Here is a 17,536-nt window from a genome sequence, read left to right on the forward strand (position 1 = left end):
CAGTGCCGAATAAAGAGGAATAACTACTTCTCTAGATCTGCTCAAAATGCTCCTCCTAATGCACCCTCATATGCTGTTAGCCTTCTTGGCTACAAGGGCACACTGTTTACTCGTATCCAGCCTTTCATCCACCATAACCCCTAGGTCCCTTTCCATCGTACTGCTGCTAAGCCAGTCGGTCCCCAGCCTGTAACAATGCTTTGGATTCTTCCGCCCCAGGTGCAGGACTCTACACTTATCCTTACTAAATGGCATCAGATTTCTTTTGGCCCAGTCCTCCAGGTCCCTCTGGATTCTCTCTGTACCCTCCAACAAATCTACCTCTCCCCCTAGTTTTGTGTCATCTGCAAACTTGCTGAGGGTGCAATCCAGTCCCTCATCCAGGTCATTAATAAAGATGATGAATAACACCGGCCCCAGAACCGAGCCTTGTGGCACTCCGCTTGAAACAGACCACCATCCAGATATTGAGCCATTGACCACTACTCGTTGGGCACGACCATCAAGCCAGCTTTCTATCCATCTTATAGTCCAAGGATCCAATGCATATTTCCTTAACTTATGGACAAGAATGTTGTAGGAGACCATATCAGAAGCCTTGGTGAAGTCAAGGTATATCGCATCCACTGACTTCCCCATGTCCACAGAGCTTGTTACCTCATCATAGAATCATAGAAGAGTAGGACTGGAAGGGACCTCAAGAGGCCATCGAGTCCAGCCCCCTGCCCTCAGGGCAGGACCAAACACTTTCTAGACCATCCCTGAAAGTCATCTATCTAACCTCTTCTTAAATATCTCCAGTGATGGAGATTCTACCACCTCCCTTGACAATTCGTTCCAGTGTTTGATCACCCTGACAGTTAGGAACTTTTTCCTAATGTCCAACCTGAACCTCCCCTGCTGCAATTTAAGTCCATTGCCTCTTGTTCTATCCTCAGAGGCAAGGAAGAACAAGTTCCCTCCCTTTGCCTTATGACACCCTTTTAGATACCTGAAAACTGCTATCATGTCCCCCCTCAATCTTCTCTTTTCCAAACTAAACAAGCCCAATTCTTTCAGCCTTTCTTCATAGGTCATGTTCTCTAGACCTTTGATCATTCTCGTTGCTCTCCTCTGGACCCTCTCCAATTTCTCCACATCCTTCCTGAACTGTGGTGCCCAGAACTGGACACAATACTCCAGCTGAGGTCTAACCAGCACAGAGTATAGTGGGAGAATGACTTCTTGTGTTTTGTTCATGACACACCTGTTAATGCATCCTAGAATCATGTTTGCTTTTTTTGCAACAGCATCACACTGTTGATTCATATTTAGCTTGTGGTCCACTATAACCCCTAGATCCCTTTCTGCTGTACTCATTCCTAGGCAGTCCTTTCCCATTCTGTATGTGTGACACTGATTGTTGCTTCCTAAGTGGAGCACTTTGTATTTGTCCTTATTAAACTTCATCCTGTTTACCTCAGCCCATTTCTCCAGTGTATCCAGATCCTTTTGAATTATGACCCTATCCTCCAAAGAAGTTGCAACCCCTCCCAGCTTGGTATCATCTGCAAACTTAATAAGTGTACTTTGTATGTCAATATCTAAATCGTTAATGAAGATATTGAACAGAACCGGTCCTAAAACAGACCCCTGTGGAACCCCACTAGTTATGCTTTTCCAGCAGGACTGAAAGCCATTAATAACTACTTTCTGGGTACGGTTATCCAGCCAGTTGTTCACCCACCTTATGGTAGCCCCATCTAAGTTGTATTTGAGTAGTTTATTGATAAGTATATTATGTGAGACCGTGTCAAATGCTTTACTGAAGTCTAGGTATATCACATCCACCACTTCTCCCTTATCCACAAGGCTCATTATTCTATCAAAGAAAGCTATTAGATTGGTTTAACATGATCTGTTTTTAACAAAACCATGCTGGCTGTTCCCTATCACCTTACCACCTTCCAATTGCTTGGAGATGATTTCTTTAATGACCTGCTCCATTATCTTTCCTGGCACAGAAGTTAAGCTGACTGGCCTGTAGTTTCCCGGGTTAGTCTTGTTCCCCTTTTTATAAATGGGTACTATATTTGCCCTTTTCCAGTCTTCTGGAATCTCTCCCGTCTCCCATGATTTTCCAAGAATGATTGCTAAAGGCTCAGATACCTCTTCTATCAGCTCCTTGAGGATTCTAGGATGCATTTCATCAGGCCCTGGTGATTTGCAGACATCTAATTTTTCTAAGTAAATTTTAATTCGTTCTTTTTGTATTTCAACTTCTAAACCTACCCCTTCTTCACTAGCATTCTCTATGTCAGGCATTCCTTCAGATTTCTCAGTGAAGACCGAAACAAAGAAATCATTAAACATCTCTGCCATTTCCAAATTCCCTGTTACTGTTTCTCCCTTGTCACTGACCAATGGCCCTACCCTCTCCTTGGTCTTCCTGTTGTTACCAATGTATTTGTAAAAAGCCTTCTTGTTTCCCTTTATGCTTGTAGCTAGCTTGAGCTCATTTTGTACTTTAGCCTTTCTAATCTTGCTCCTGCATGCTCGTGTTGTTTGCCTATACTCATCCTTTGTAATTTGTCCTAGTTTCCATTTCTTATATGATTCCTTTTTTAGCTTGAAATCATGCAAGATCTCCTGGTTAAGCCAAGGCAGTCTTTTGCCATGTTTTCTATCTTTCCTACGTGGCAGGATAGCTTGCTTTTGGGTCTTTAATAATGTCCCTTTGAAAAACTGCCAACTCTCCTCAGCCGTTTTTCCCCTCAGTTTAGCTTCCTATGGGACCTTACCTACCAGCTCTCTGAGTTTACCAAAATCTGCCTTCCTGAAATCCATTATCTCTATTGTACTGTTTTCCCTTCTACCCTTCCTTAGAATTGTGAACTCTATGATTTCATGACCACTTTCACCCAAGCATCCTTCCACTTTCAAATTCTCAATAATTTCCTCCCTATTTGTTAAAATTAAATCTAGAACAGCTTCCCCCTGGTAGCTTTTTCAACCTTTTGGAATAAAAAGTTGTCTGCAGTGCAATCCAAGAATTTATTGGACAGTCTGTCTCCTGCTGTATTAGTTTCCCAACATATACCTGGATAGTTGAAGTCCCCCATCACCCCCAAATTCTGGGCCCTGGATGATTTTGTCAGCTGTTTAAAGAAAGCCTCATCCACCTCTTTCACCTGGTTAGGGGGCCTGTAGTAGACGCCTAGTAGGACCTCATCCTTGTTTTTAACTCCTCTGAGTCTAACCCAGACACTTTCAACCCATCCATCTCCTACGTCCATCTCCACCTCTGTCCAAGTGTGTACATTTTTAATATACAAGGCAACACCTCCTCCCTTCTTTCCCTGTCTGTCCTTCCTAAGCAGGCTGTACCCTTCAATACCAACATTCCAATCATGAGTATTATCCCACCAAGTTTCTGTGATGCCAACGATATCATAGTTGTATTGGTTTATTAGTACTTCCAATTCTTCTTGTTTATTTCTCATACTTCTTGCATTTGTATATAGGCATCTCAGACATTGATTTGGTTTTGCCCTGGCCCTCTTTTTACTCTCCCAGTATAGCCCATACTCCCTTCCATTTCAAGTTCATCTTCCAGGTATCCATGCTCTCCACTTACCTGCAGGCTTTGCTCCCCTGCCCCCGTCGAACCTAGTTTAAAGCCCTCCTCACTAGGTTAGCCAGCCTGTGTCCGGATATGGTCTTCCCCCTCCTCGAAAGGTGAACGCCATCTCTGCCTAGCAGTCCTTCCCGGAAAAGGATCCCATGGTCAAAGAAACCAAAGCCTTCCTGGTGACACCATCTACGCAACCAAGTATTCACCTCCAGGATACACCTCAAAGCTAATCAGATTGGTCAGGCAGAAGTTGTCCCTGGTGAATCCATGTTGGCTACTTTTGATGACTTTCCCCTCTTCCAAGTGCTCCAGAACAGATTCTTTGAGGATTCATTATTTTCGTCCATTATTTTCCCAGGGATTGAGGTACGGCTGACGGGTCTGTACTGCCCTGGATTGTCCTTTTTTCCTTTTTTAAAGATGGGCACTACGTTTGCCTTCTTCCAGTCATCCGGTATCTCCCCTGATCTCCAAGAGTCTTCAAGGATAATGGCCAAAGGTTCAGCAATGACCTCTGCCAATTCCCTCGGTACCCTGGGGTGCATTAAATCTAGACCCGTGGACTTGTGCACATCTAGTTTTTCTAGATAGCTCAGAACTTGTTCCTTCTGCACAGATGGCTGCCCTCCACCTTCCCATACTGCATTGTGTGTGACCGTCATGTGGAAGTTGACTTTGTCCGTGAAGACTGAGGAAAAAAAAACATTGAGTACTTCAGCTTTTCCTGCATCATCTGTCACTAGGTTACCTCCTCATCCAGTAATGGCCCCATACCTTCTCTGATAACCTGTTTATTGTTCACATGCCTGTAGAAACCCTTCTTGTTACTCTTCACATCCCTTGCCAGCTGCAGTTCCAATTGTGCTTTCGCTTTCCTGATTACTGCCCGGCATTCTCCAGCTGTATGTTTATACTCTTCCGTAGTCAACTGTCCAGGGTCGGGGCGGGGTCCAGACTGACTTAGACAAATTGGAAGATGGGGCTGCAAGAAATCTGATGAGGTTTAATAAGGGCAAGTGCAGAGTCCTGCACTTGGGCCGGAAGAATCCCAAACATAGTTACAGGTTGGGGTCCAAATGGCTTGGTGGTAGTTTTGCAGAAAAGGATCTGGGAGTTGTAGTGGACAAGAAGCTGGACATGAGTCAACAGTGTGCCGTTGTAGCCAAGAAAGCTAATGGCATATTAGGTTGCATCGAGAGGAGCGTTGCCAGTAGATCCAGCGAAATGATTATTCCTCTTTATTCGGCTTTGGTGAGGCCGCATCTGGAGTACTGTGCCCAGTTCTGGTCCCCCAATAATTGGAAGGATGTGGATACACTGGAGAGGGTCCAGCAGAGGGCGACCAAAATAATTAGGGGGCTGGAGCATATGACTTATGAAGAAAGGTTGAGGGAATTGGGACTGTTTAGTCTGCAGAAGAGAAGACTGAGTGGGGACTTGATAACAGCCTTCAACTTACTGAAGGGAGGCTGCAGAGCGGCTGGAGAGAGGCTGTTCACAGTGGTCATGGATGGCAGAACACGGAACAATGGTCTCAAGTTGTGGTTGGAAAGGTCCGAGTTGAACATTAGGAAAAACTTTTTCACTAGGAGGGTAGTGAAGCATTGGAATGGTCTACTCAGGGAAGTAGTGGAGTCTCCATCCCTGCAGGTGTTTGTCTCGCCTCAACAAAGCCCTGGCAGGGCTGATCTGATGGGTTTAGTCCTGCTTAGAGCAGGGGGCTGAACCCAATGCCTTTTTTAGGTCTCTTCCAGCTCTGTTGTTCTGTGATTCTATGATTCTGTGATAAATGCAGCATCCAACCAGGACAAGGGACAACTGATATGATCTTCTCTGCCTGCCTAATACAAGAAAAGTGTGGGGAGCAATGACAGCCCCTGTCTAAGGCCTTCTTTGATTTGACGAAAACATTTGACTCCATCAGCCGTGAGTCCTTCTGGAAGATCCTGCAACACTTTGGCTATCTGCCAAAATTTGTCAACATCATACACCTTATAGATGATAATATGTAGGCAGTGATACTCAACAACGCCAATACAACTGAACCAATTTACCTAAAGACTGGAGTCAAACAAGGGTATGTGATAGTACCTATGCTATTTAATATCTTCGTGGCAGCTGTGCTCCAGGTTATTGGACATGACCTTCCACCTGGAGTTAACATTGCGTACAGGATGGATGGTAGCCTATTCAAACTGGGCTGCTTCAGAGCCAAGACTAAGACCAAAATATCATCAACAGTAGAACTCCAATACACTGATGCAGTCCAGGTCAGTGCTGTCTCAGAAAATACAGTAGACCTCTAACTTACATGCAGGTTGTGTTCCTGCGCAACCCTGCATAAGTAAAATTTCACATTACTCGGGGGAGCCAGGAAACTGACCAGTCTGGCTCCCAGCTCTCTGCAGCTCACAGGAGACAGGAAACTGATCAGCGCTGCTGCACTGGTCAGTTTTCCCTCTCCTGTGAGTGGCGGGGAGCTAGCTCCTGGCTGCCCGACAATTGCAAGAGTCAGGGAAAATAACCAGCGCTGCTGCACTGGTCAGTTTCCCCACTTCCCTGAGTGGCGGGCAGTCCAGAGCCAAGCACCAGCTCCCCGCCAGTCAGTCGCATTAACCCGAGATTCACACATCTTGAGAGTGCATGTCACAGAGTTCTAATGTAGCCTCCAAGCAATGGTTCACATTTCACCTCTGGTTGAGACTGACTCTTAATACATGGCAGACCAAAGTTCTCTTTCAGCCAACACCTGCCTTACTGTTACCCAAACCAATCATCATGATGGATCACGAAGTGCTGGAAAATATCAACAGGTTTCCCTATCTCGGGTCCAACTGTGCTTTGTATAGATCAGTGCAATATCATGTCCATCATTGCACAATCTCCTTCTTCATGAGCACCTCTTCGTTCTTGTCTTTGATTGCCATCTGTTTTGGCTGCCACTTCCTATTAATATTCCTAATCATCTTATATACCTCCCTGGTCTTGCATTCACTGCAATACCTCTCTATAGCTTCATGCTACTCCTTTAACCATTTCACCTTATCCTTTCTGGCCACTTTCCTTACCTCATTGCATTTCACACTATATTGCTGTTCCGCCCTCTGAGAAACATCCCTTCTGATCTTCAGTGTTCTCTTCTGGACCAAATTCAATGTCCCTTGCTTAATCCACTTCTTATTGATCTTCTTTTCTTCTGGAACAGACTTCTTAATTGCCTCTTCTATCGCCATGGCTATCCCTTCAACTCTCTTACCTAGGGCTTTCTCTGCACCCTCATTCCTAAACTTCTCTTCGAGCGCTGCTCTATACACATTCTCTATTTCTTCCTCAGCTAGCCTCATCAAGTCTCTTCTTAAACTGCATCTTACATTTTTTTTCTTGAGTTTCATCTTCATGTTTGCCATCACTAGACTATGGTCCAAATCTATATTTGCTCCTTAGAAAGTTGGGCACTGCTGTACTGATGTTTACCGATCTTCTTCTTATAAAAATCATTGCATATGTTCATCATGCATGTAGAGAGAGCAATGGACAAGATCAAGGAAGAGGTAGAATGGATATCTGTGTACGGGATAAGAATTGACAACTTGAGATTCATGGATGATATAATAATCATTGAGGAAGATGAGAAGAAGCTAGCAAGAATGGTCCAGGTGCTAAAGGAGGAAGGGAAGCACTACAGACTGATCAGGAACATGGATAACATAAAAACAATGGTATTTGGAGATAAAGAAACAGGAAGGCAGATCAGTGTAGATGGGATGGAACTAGAGAACGTAGAGAAGTTCACGTATCTGGGGAGCAACATAATATATAATCTAGATTGCAAGAAGGAAATAGTGACTAGAATAGCGAAAGCAAGGGCGAGTTTGAAGGCAATGGATAAGATCTGGAAAAGCAAAACAATTATCTTAGGAACAAAGCTGAGCATCTTGAAAATGTGTATATTTAGCAGCATGTTTTACTAGCGTGAGACATGGGTGATAATGAAAGATTTGAAGAGAAGGGTATTGGCGCTTGAGAGGAGTTGTTATAGAAAGATCCTGAGAATAAGATGGATGCAGAAGGTCACCAGTGAGAAATTATATGGAAAGATACAGCCGAAAGAGAACCTACTGTAGAAGGTTATACAATGCAAGTTACAGCTATTCGGGCATATTTACAGAATGAATGACAAACAAAAAATCAAGACTCTGGTGTTCGGCATGATGGATGGCTCGAATAGGAGAGGCAAACCCCACAGAGAGTGGGTAGATGATGTAGTAGACTGGTGGAGGGCTAGTTTATGGAAGCTAAGCCACTTGGCACTGGACAGGAAAAGGTAGAAGGAAATAGTGAGAGAGGCATCAGACATCGAGGGGAGCTGAGCCCATGGTTGTTGATGCTGATTTCCCTATCTTGGAAGCTGTCTGTCCAGCAATGCTGACACTGACCATGAAATCTGCCACTGAATTTCCAGTGCCAGTGCGGCTTATGGATGTTTATGGGGGCGAGTTTTTTATGACCATGACATCAAGACGCAGACTAAGATTGATGTCTACAATGCCGTAGTGATCCTAATTTTGCTATCTACCCATGTAGATGTTATATAAAAGATCTGGAGAAATTCCCTCAAACGTACCTGCCAGTGTTCCTTGCCAGAATTGGCCTAATATCTCACCTTTGCACTCATCAGTTATAGGTGTCCAAGGGGAAATCTTACTCGAAACAAGGGATCCCAGAGAGAGAGAGAGAGGGAATCAACAAAGCAGATGTCTCTTGTTAGATGGATTGTTTCAGTAAGCAAAGGGAATATTCCCTCAACCTTTCAGCCCTTATGTAAGAATGAGGATAAATTATGTAAGTTCCCTCAAAGACTTGCTCTGCTTCATACTCATCTGCCGCCTAATTTGTTAATAGTCGAAGCGGTACTTCACAGCCAAAAAAGTGTTCAAGCTCACTTAACTCCATCAGATTAGAAATGTTAAAAGCTGAGTATGCTTGGAATTAAAATATTTTCTTCAGCTTCATGAAACACACTCCTGTACAGCTACAAAGCTATTGTTGCTGGGTACCAATACAATTTCTGGAGCAAAATGTCCTCTTTTCTCTTCTGGATGGCTACGTCTACACGTGAAGCCTACATCGAAATAGCTTATTTCGATGTAGTGACATCGAAATAGGCTATTTCGATGAATAACGTCTACACGTCCTCCAGGGCTGGCAACGTCGACGTTCAACTTCGATGTTGCGCAGCACAACATCGAAATAGGCGCTGCGAGGGAACGTCTACACACCAAAGTAGCACACGTTGAAATAAGGGTGCCAGGCACAGCTGCAGACAGGGTCACAGGGCAGACTCAACAGCAAGCCGCTCCCTTAAAGGGCCCCTCCCAGACACAGTTGCACTAAACAACACAAGATCCACAGAGCCGACAACTGGTTGCAGACCCTGTGCATGCAGCATGGATCCCCAGCTGCCGCAGCAGCAGCCAGAAGCCCTGGGCTAAGGGCTGCTGCCCATGGTGACCATAGAGCCCCGCAGGGGCTGGAGAGAGAGCGTCTCTCAACCCCTCAGCTGATGGCCGCCATGGCGGACCCCGCTATTTCGAAGTTGCGGGACGCGCAACGACTACACGGTCCCTACTTCAACGTTGAACGTCAAAGTAGGGCGCTATTCCTATCCCCTCATGGGGTTAGCGACTTCGACGTCTCGCCGCCTAACGTCGAAGTTAACTTCGAAATAGCGCCCGACGCGTGTAGCCGTGACGGGCGCTATTTCGAAGTTAGTGCCGCTACTTCGAAGTAGCGTGCACGTGTAGACATGGCTGATGTGTATTATGAAATGCTGTTGTGACTGAAAGTATGAGTGTTGGCAAGCAATTGTTGAAAGCAGCTTTTTACTCCTCATATATTTCAGCAAGATCAGTAGCTTTGTCTGTCTCATTAAGGAGACACACCCTGTTAAGACCAGTGGCATTCTCTTCTGAGACATAAATGAGGATTGAGGACCATCCATTTGAAGGAGGTGGTCTGCTTAGTACTCAGACTGATGAGGTAGTAGAGAAGATGAAAAATGTAAGATGTTTTGCTAGCCCTTTTTTTTTAAATTCAGGAAAGAGGCCATATTCAGTTCCCATTGCAGATGTATCAAAGGTAATAGTGTGCCTTCTTCCTCTCCTTCACTTCACTACAGTTATCGGAGAAGGGCATATTCTTCCTCGAGTGTCCCCGTGGGTGCTCCATGATAGGTGTCGGGCTTGCCCCGGCGCCGCAGGTCGGATCTTTTCAGCAGTTTCTGCCGGACCGCGCTTGCGCTGGCGCGCGCCGCTCCCTTGCACACTCCCGGCCGCGTGTACGATCCAGTCCCCGCCAGTTCCTCTTTAACCGCCATCAGCTGCAGACGGAATCCGCTCAGGCTACGGCCAGAGTTAGCGTATTCAATGTTTTTAAAGTGTTTAGAGCTTCTTTTTCAGTATTTAGCTTAAGTTAGCTTGTTATTGTTTTCAAAAAAAAAAAAAAAAAGAAAAGAGAGTAAAAAGTAAAGTTTTACAGCCTTAGTAGCAAGCGGAGCAGCGGAGGCCCGGGGACGTAAGGCCATTAGGCCTCCTGCCGCGGCAGGCTGAGTCCAAGAGGGGAACAGGCACAGAGAAGGTGCTAAGTACCCTATTAACAACTCAAAGACTCACCACAATGTCCTCTTCAGGATTCAAAAAGTGTGAGTCATGCCACAAAGCGATGCTGGCCTCCGATGGGCACAGAAATGCTCCTTCTGCGCAAAGCTCACAGCCAGAGCAAGGAAGGACAGGGAGATGCAGCTGAAAATGCTGCTCTTTGACAAGGCCCTCCAGCCAGACGCGCTGGAGCGGCCTCAGCAGGAGGGACCCGCAGGGGCCCATAAAAGGAAAGCTGCTTCTCTAACCCCATCAGCGCAAAAACAGAGGAAGCTTCCACCAACCTGATCCCTGCTGGCAGCCACAGCGAGTGGGACGGGTGGAGCGCATAGCCCCCAGCCGCAGTCACAGCTGAGCCTCCGATAATCAAACAGCCGCCCCGCACTGAGAGCACTCAAGCGGGAGGTAGACCATCTTATGCTTATAGGGGCAGTGGAAAGAGTGCCAGAGCGACTCCGAGGGAAAGGGTTCTACTCAAGATACTTCCTCACAGAGAAAAAGACAGGAGGCTGGAGGCCCATCCTAGATCTTCGAGGCCTCAACCGGTACTTGCGCAAGCAACGCTTTCGGATGATCACAGTCGCCTCTATACTTACGGCACTGGACGATGGAGATTGGTTCGCAGCCCTCGACTTACAAGACGCGTATTTCCACATAACTATTCACCCGGCTCAGAGGCGTTTTCTCCGGTTTATGGTAGGCAAAGAACATTTGCAGTACAAGGTTCTGCCGTTCGGCCTCTCCTCAGCCCCCAGAGTCTTCACCAAGACCTTGGCAGTGGTGTCAGCCTACCTGCTCAGACAGGGGGTGTTTATATTCCCATATCTGAAAAAAAAAAAAAAGACTGCCTATTGAAAGGGGCCTCAAAGGAGGAGGTACTTCGCATGATAAGCGTCACAGCAGACACGTTCTCTTCGCTGGGCCTGGTCATCAATCTGGCAAATCAAAGATAGACCCCGCACAGGACATAGAGTTCATAGGGGCACGTATAAATTCCATCACAGCAAGGGTTTATCTACCAGATGCCCGCTTTCGCGCCATTGGTTCCCTTGTGCAAGTCATCACCTTCAGCCCTACGGTGCTGGTTCTGACGTGCTTACAGCTGCTGGGCCACATGGCAGCAGCAACATTTGTGGTACAGAGCGCCAGACTGCATATGCGCAGCATGCAGCACTGGCTGGCGAGCGTCTACAAACCGGCAGCACACACCGTCCACAGGGTGGTGTCGCCCACGACAGAGGTGCGCAGATCCCTGCAATGGTGGGTAAACCCCAAGAACATGCTAACAGGGGTGCCCTTTCACCAACCACAAATATCTGTTTTTCTCACTACCGACGCTTCCCACATAGGGTGGGGAGCACACATGGGCGAAAAGGTGACGCAAGGACTGTGGTCCTCCACGGAACAGTCACTGCACATAAATATACTGGAGCTCAGAGCAGTGTTCAACGCCTGCAAACACTTTTGAGACCATATACAAGGCGAGTAGTCGGGATCAGTACAGACGATACTTCCACCATATTTTATATAAATCATCAAGGAGGAGCTCGGTCCCGTGCCTTATGTGCGGAAGCAGTCCGATTTGTGGAACTGGTGCATCGCCAACAATATAACCTTGAAAGCCTCGTATTTACCAGGCGCTCACAATGCGAAGGCAGACCAGCTGAGCAGGCGCTTCGCACTCGCACACGAGTGGCAGATCTGTTCCGATCTGCTACGACCGATTTTTCATGCGGGGGGATTTCCCCAGATAGACCTGTTTGCCACTCAACACAACAAGAAGTGCCCACAATACTGCTCCAGGGCAGGACTGGGACGGGGGTCCCTGGGGGACGCATTCGCGATCTCGTGGAGGGGCCCCCTGCTCTACGCCTTTACTCCCACAGTGCTTATCCACAAAGTCTTGCAGAAAGCCAGGAGAGAGAAAGCCCGAATGATCCTAGTAGTCCCAAGGTAGGATCGACAGCAATGGTTCCACTTATTCCTGCGCATGTCGGACCGTCCACCGATGCCCCTCCCGGTGGCGCCGGATCTGCTCACGCAAGCCCAGGGGTCCATAGTGCATTCACACCCCCGAGGCCTGCGACTGCAAGCATGGTTAATCCATGGCTCAGCTCCCTAGAGAGCACATGTACGGAGGAAGTGCAACAAGTCCTAGAAAGTAGCAGGAGGACTTCCACCAGGAAGCCCTATAAGCAAAAATGGACTCAATTCACTGCATGGTGTTCTACCAAGCAATTAGCCCCCTTTGCTGCGCCTATACCTGTAATACTAGAGTATTTACTGGACCCCAAGAGAGGCGGACTCTCCCTATCCTCGTTGAAGGTCCACCTTGCCGCTATATCGGCTTCCAGACATGAAGAGGAAGGGCACACAGTGTTTGCCCATCCCATGGTTACCAGGTTCCTCAAAGGGCTGGTAAACCTACACCCCCCTTGGAAACCGCTTCCACCTTCGTGGAGCTTGGACCTGGTGCTTAATGCGCTAACGGGACCACCGTTTGAACCTTTAGCCACGGTTTCCCTCCGTCTCCTTACGATAAAGACGACCTTCCTTCTTGCAATCACGTCAGCTCGCAGGGTGAGCGAGCTCGCGGCAGTTATGGCAACACCACCCTGCACAGTAATTTCCAAGGCGGTGGTAACCTTATGGCTGCATCCAGCTTTTGTTCCCAAAGTTTCTTTAGAGTTTCATATTAACGAACATATAGTTTTACCCTCATTTATCCAAAGCCTCATAACTCCAACAAAGAGGCGCACCTACACCACCTGGACGTGAGGAGGGTGCTGGCTTTCTATATATACAGGACTAAGTCCTTCCGGAAAACGGATAGACTCCTAGTCTCTCTCGCTCCCAAATCAAAAGGAGAAGGTCTCTGTTCGCAGAGAATTTCTAAGCACATTGTGTCCTGTATAAAAATGTGCTACGAACTTAGAAAGACTCCTTTGCTTGCCCTGCCTAGGGCTCACTCCACCAGGGCGGTGGCGGCGTCAACAGCCTTCTTCAAGGGCATCGCGTTAAAAGACATCTGTAGAGCAGCGACCTGGTCATCCTATGACACCTTCGCCAAACATTATGCACTACATCGGGTATACCAAGAGGACACCCGTCTGTCGACAGCAGTCCTTGCGGGGGCGAGCTGCACATAAACCGATTACCCACCTCCTTACTTGGGTTACTGCTGGGTAGTCACCTATCGTGGAGCACCCACGGGAACACTGGAAGAAGAAAGAGAACTTACTCACTGTAGTAACAATGGTTCTTCGAGATATGTCCCTGTGGGTGCTCCACCACCCGTCCATCCTCCCCACTTCGGATCCTTGTTTAGTATTTTTCAGGAGCATCCGAGGCGGTTGGTCAAGGAACTGGCGGGGACCGGATTGCGCACGCAGCCGGGAGCGCGCAAGGGAGCGGCGCACGCCGGCGCATGCGCAGTCCGGCAGAAACTGCTGAAAAGATCCGACCTGCGGCGCCGGGGCGAGCCCAACACCTATCGTGGAGCACCCACGGGGACACATCTCGAAGAACCATCGTTACTACGGTGAGTAACTTCTCTTTCTTTTCATCCTCAACTTTATTCCCAATACTACCAGCTACAATTGAAGAGAAATTTAAACCTCACAATAATAAGGGGAAAGATTCATTTTCTTTGCTGTCTGTAATCCATCCAAGACATCAGATTTGACAAGAGGACATGGAGCTTCAAGCCAATCTATCTTGATATTTTTTTACCCATAGTTTAGGTTTCAGCAGTCCAATTTTTGTTATGAAATTGAAGTTCATAATATGAAACAGATGGATTTTAAAAGTTATTTCATGCATGTACAAAATTCAGTTCATATATTTTCTTGTGACAACCTACCTACTTCATATCTGGGCAAAGATTAAAATCATCTCAATTTGTTGAAAAACGTTCTACTTCTGTCCCAGGTAGATGAAATACAGGTAGTTCACAGGGCGAAAGAGTATTACTTGTGTTATTTTCTAATTGCAAAAAAAGAAGTGGGGGGAGTCATCACCTTACTTTGGATTTAGGGAGATTAAACACTTACATAAAGAAATTAGGCTTCCACATGCTGCCCTCATGGATGTGCTATAACCTAAAATGGAATAGGTTTTTATTGTGAATTTCCATCCATAAATAATATGTATTCTTATATGTCGCTACTTATAGATTAGAGCAGCATTGTCTTCAATAAGAGTAATCTCTCAGCCATATCAAAATATCATGTCTGTAGAGGGAAAATCAGTTTTTGCTAATGATAAAATTAAGAGATTTTTTTAAAGGACCTTTGTAATTTATATCGTTGAGTAAGAACTCCTATGTCCTTTAGGGGGTCTGAACGTATTACTAGTACAAATAATGATATCTCCATATGAATCTCTTCTGCTAGATGCATACGTCAGTTGCATGCATTAAAGCTGATCTGCCTTCAGTTTGTTTCATATGGATAAGGTGTTTCTTTGTACTCATTCTAAGTTTCACCAAAAACAGTCTCCAATTTTAACATAAGCAATCTATAATTTTACCATTTTTTTCTCCAAACACCACACCCATGTTGGGAAAGTTAAATTACATACATTAAATATGAAAAGAGCATTTTATCTTTACCTAGGCCATGTCTACAATAACATTTATATTGGCAAAACTTTTAGCACTCAGGGAAATGAAAAAATACATTCCCAAGCTACATAAATTTTGCCAGCATAAGCACTCATGTGCACAGCACTATGTCAGTGGGAGAAGCTCTGTTACTGACATTGCAACATCTCTCATTGAGCTAGTTTTATTATGTTGATGGGAGAACTCTCACTAATCAACATAAAGCAGCTACATGAGTGCTCTTATAGTAGCACAACTGAATTCTGATACAGCTGTGGCACTGTAAACTTATGAGTGTAGATATGATATTAGACAGGACCAAACAATTTAGACAAGGGGTCAGCAACCTTTCTGAGGCAGTGTCGAAATTTTACCTTCTAGTGTAGAAAGACCAGGCGTGAACAGAGTGAAGGATGTGGCTGGAGGCTGTGTAGCTTATGAGGGAAAAGTGATTAGAACTACTGTGTGTGTGAGAAATTGTAATATGTTTCATAGAGTATTAGGTGTAGGTGGCCTGTTTTGTTTTATTTTTCTTAGTAACATACTTTAATATGTCTGCTATTACTGGCAATCACTTAAATCCTGCTTTTTATACCTAAGAAAATCACTTTTGTTTGCTAATAAATCCAGCGTAAATAATTGTTAGCTGATGGGGGGGTAGGTACAACAGCTGGGCATAACTCTTTCATTGATAAAGTGGAAGAACAACTTATGAGCTCAATCTATGTAAATGTTATGCCTAATGAGACAAATTTAACTTTGGTTTTGGTCCCACTGGGGCTGTGCAACTTGGTGCTGTGTCAAGTGCCTTTGACTCATCCTTCCCAGAGCTGAGGAGATCTCAGTGTCTATGTCATTCTGCTGTGGGCTGTGACTCCAGCTCTGTACCATTGCTGGGAACACCAGAGATTCTGGCACAGCAGGGCAGGGTAGTAGGGCACCCCAGAAAGCAGGTAGGCAGGCTCTGTGTTATGAACAGTGCATCAGGTGACATCTCAAGATGATCTGTGACCAAATGCGTCACAACATGCTACTGTGTGCCAGGAAAGCCTTATATTTTGGTGCTTCTTTGTATAACATGTGCAAGCATTGTACCTCCTCAAGGTATAAAACAAGTTGGAAGACTATCTCAGCAGGTTGTTCCATGGCCATGGGTAATCCTTACCCAGTCATCACAAACTCAACCTTCCAGTAGTGAGGCTTTCTCCAGATAGACTTGTTCACCACATGATGGAACAGGAAGTGTCAGCAGTTTTGCTCTTTCCCAAATCATAGTCAGGGTTCCTTTGCAAAAGCATTTCTCCTTTCCTGGGGAAACCATCTTATCTATGTTCTTTCATAAGGTACTCCTCAAAATATGGAAGGAACACACTTTGGTGATGATAGCTCCAGTTTGGCCTCACCAGCAGTGGTACATATAGTGCCTGGAAATGGTCTTGGAAGCCACAGTCACCTTGCTACTCTTCCTGGTCTGGTTAAACCAGGATCACAGTCTCCAGCACCTGAACCTGAAGTTGGTGCACCTCCTGGCCTGAAAATTCCATGGCTGAACCCAAGGGAGCTTTCCTGTTTGGACCCAGTCAGACAAATCCTCCCTGGCAGTAGAAAGCCCTCTATCAGGGCTACTTACCTTGCCAAGTGAAAGAGATGCTCAGTCTGGTTGGTGCAACATGGTTCCTGACTCCTGCTCACCTCTGTGCAACTTATACTGGACTGCCTGCTCCATCTTAGCAGCAGGGGCTATCCATGTCATCAATAAGAGTTCACGTGGTTGCTATGTTGATCTCCAGGTGCAGAGAGCTGGTTGATCTTTGTCAAACCTTTGGTCAGCTGTTTCCTTAAAGGTCTTAACCCCGCATATCTGACAGTCTGTCCTAACCTGGGACCTCAGTGGGGCTGTTTTTTGAACCATTGGTGACATGCTCCCTACACTGTCTATCATACAAGACAGCATTTCTTGTAGCAATAACCTCTGCCAGGAGGGTGTCTGAACTCAGGGCACTAACATCACTGCCTCTTTACACCACGTTCTGTAAGGACAAAGTTCAGCTTAGGCCACATCCAGATTTTCTCCCCAAAGTTATTTCCAAATTTCACATCAGCCTGAACATCTTCCTCCCAGTGTTTTATCCTAAGTGGCCAGGAGCAGAGGGTTCACTTTGCTAGCCTTCTGCATCAAGAGAACAAAACGGTTATGAAAGTCCATTCAAATGTTTGTGCCCATGGCGACAGGATGAAAGGTCTTCCAGTCTCCTCCCAGCAAATTTTATCATGGAGTAAGTCCTGCATCCCAGAGAGCTATACCCTGATGGGGTACCTGCCCCTCTGATCATGGTGCACTCCAGCAAGGTGCAGGCTTCTATGGTCATATTCCATCTCAGGAAATATGCAGAGTAATGATATGGTCCTCCATGCATACTTTTATGGCATATTGGCTACGTCTACACGTGCATGCTACATCGAAATAGCTTATTTCAATGTAGCGACATCGAAATAGGCTATTTTGATGAATAACGTCTACATGTCCTCCAGGGCTGGCAACGTCGACGTTGAACGTCGATGTTGGGCAGCACCACATCGAAATAGGCGCTGCGAGGGAACGTCTACACGCCAAAGTAGCACACATCGAAATAAGGGTGCCAGGAACAGCTGCAGACAGGGTCA

General features: G+C 46.0%; 1 protein-coding gene across 3 annotated transcripts in view; it reads left to right on the plus strand.

Annotated features, from left to right (window-relative positions):
* TCTN3 (tectonic family member 3) overlaps nucleotides 1-17,536 on the plus strand; it is a 144,432-nt gene that overhangs the window by 72,207 nt on the left and 54,689 nt on the right. The gene's annotated exons all lie outside the window — the stretch shown is intronic.

This window comes from Carettochelys insculpta, chromosome 7, assembly GCF_033958435.1.
Source record: "Carettochelys insculpta isolate YL-2023 chromosome 7, ASM3395843v1, whole genome shotgun sequence".
Taxonomy (NCBI): domain Eukaryota; kingdom Metazoa; phylum Chordata; order Testudines; family Carettochelyidae; genus Carettochelys; species Carettochelys insculpta.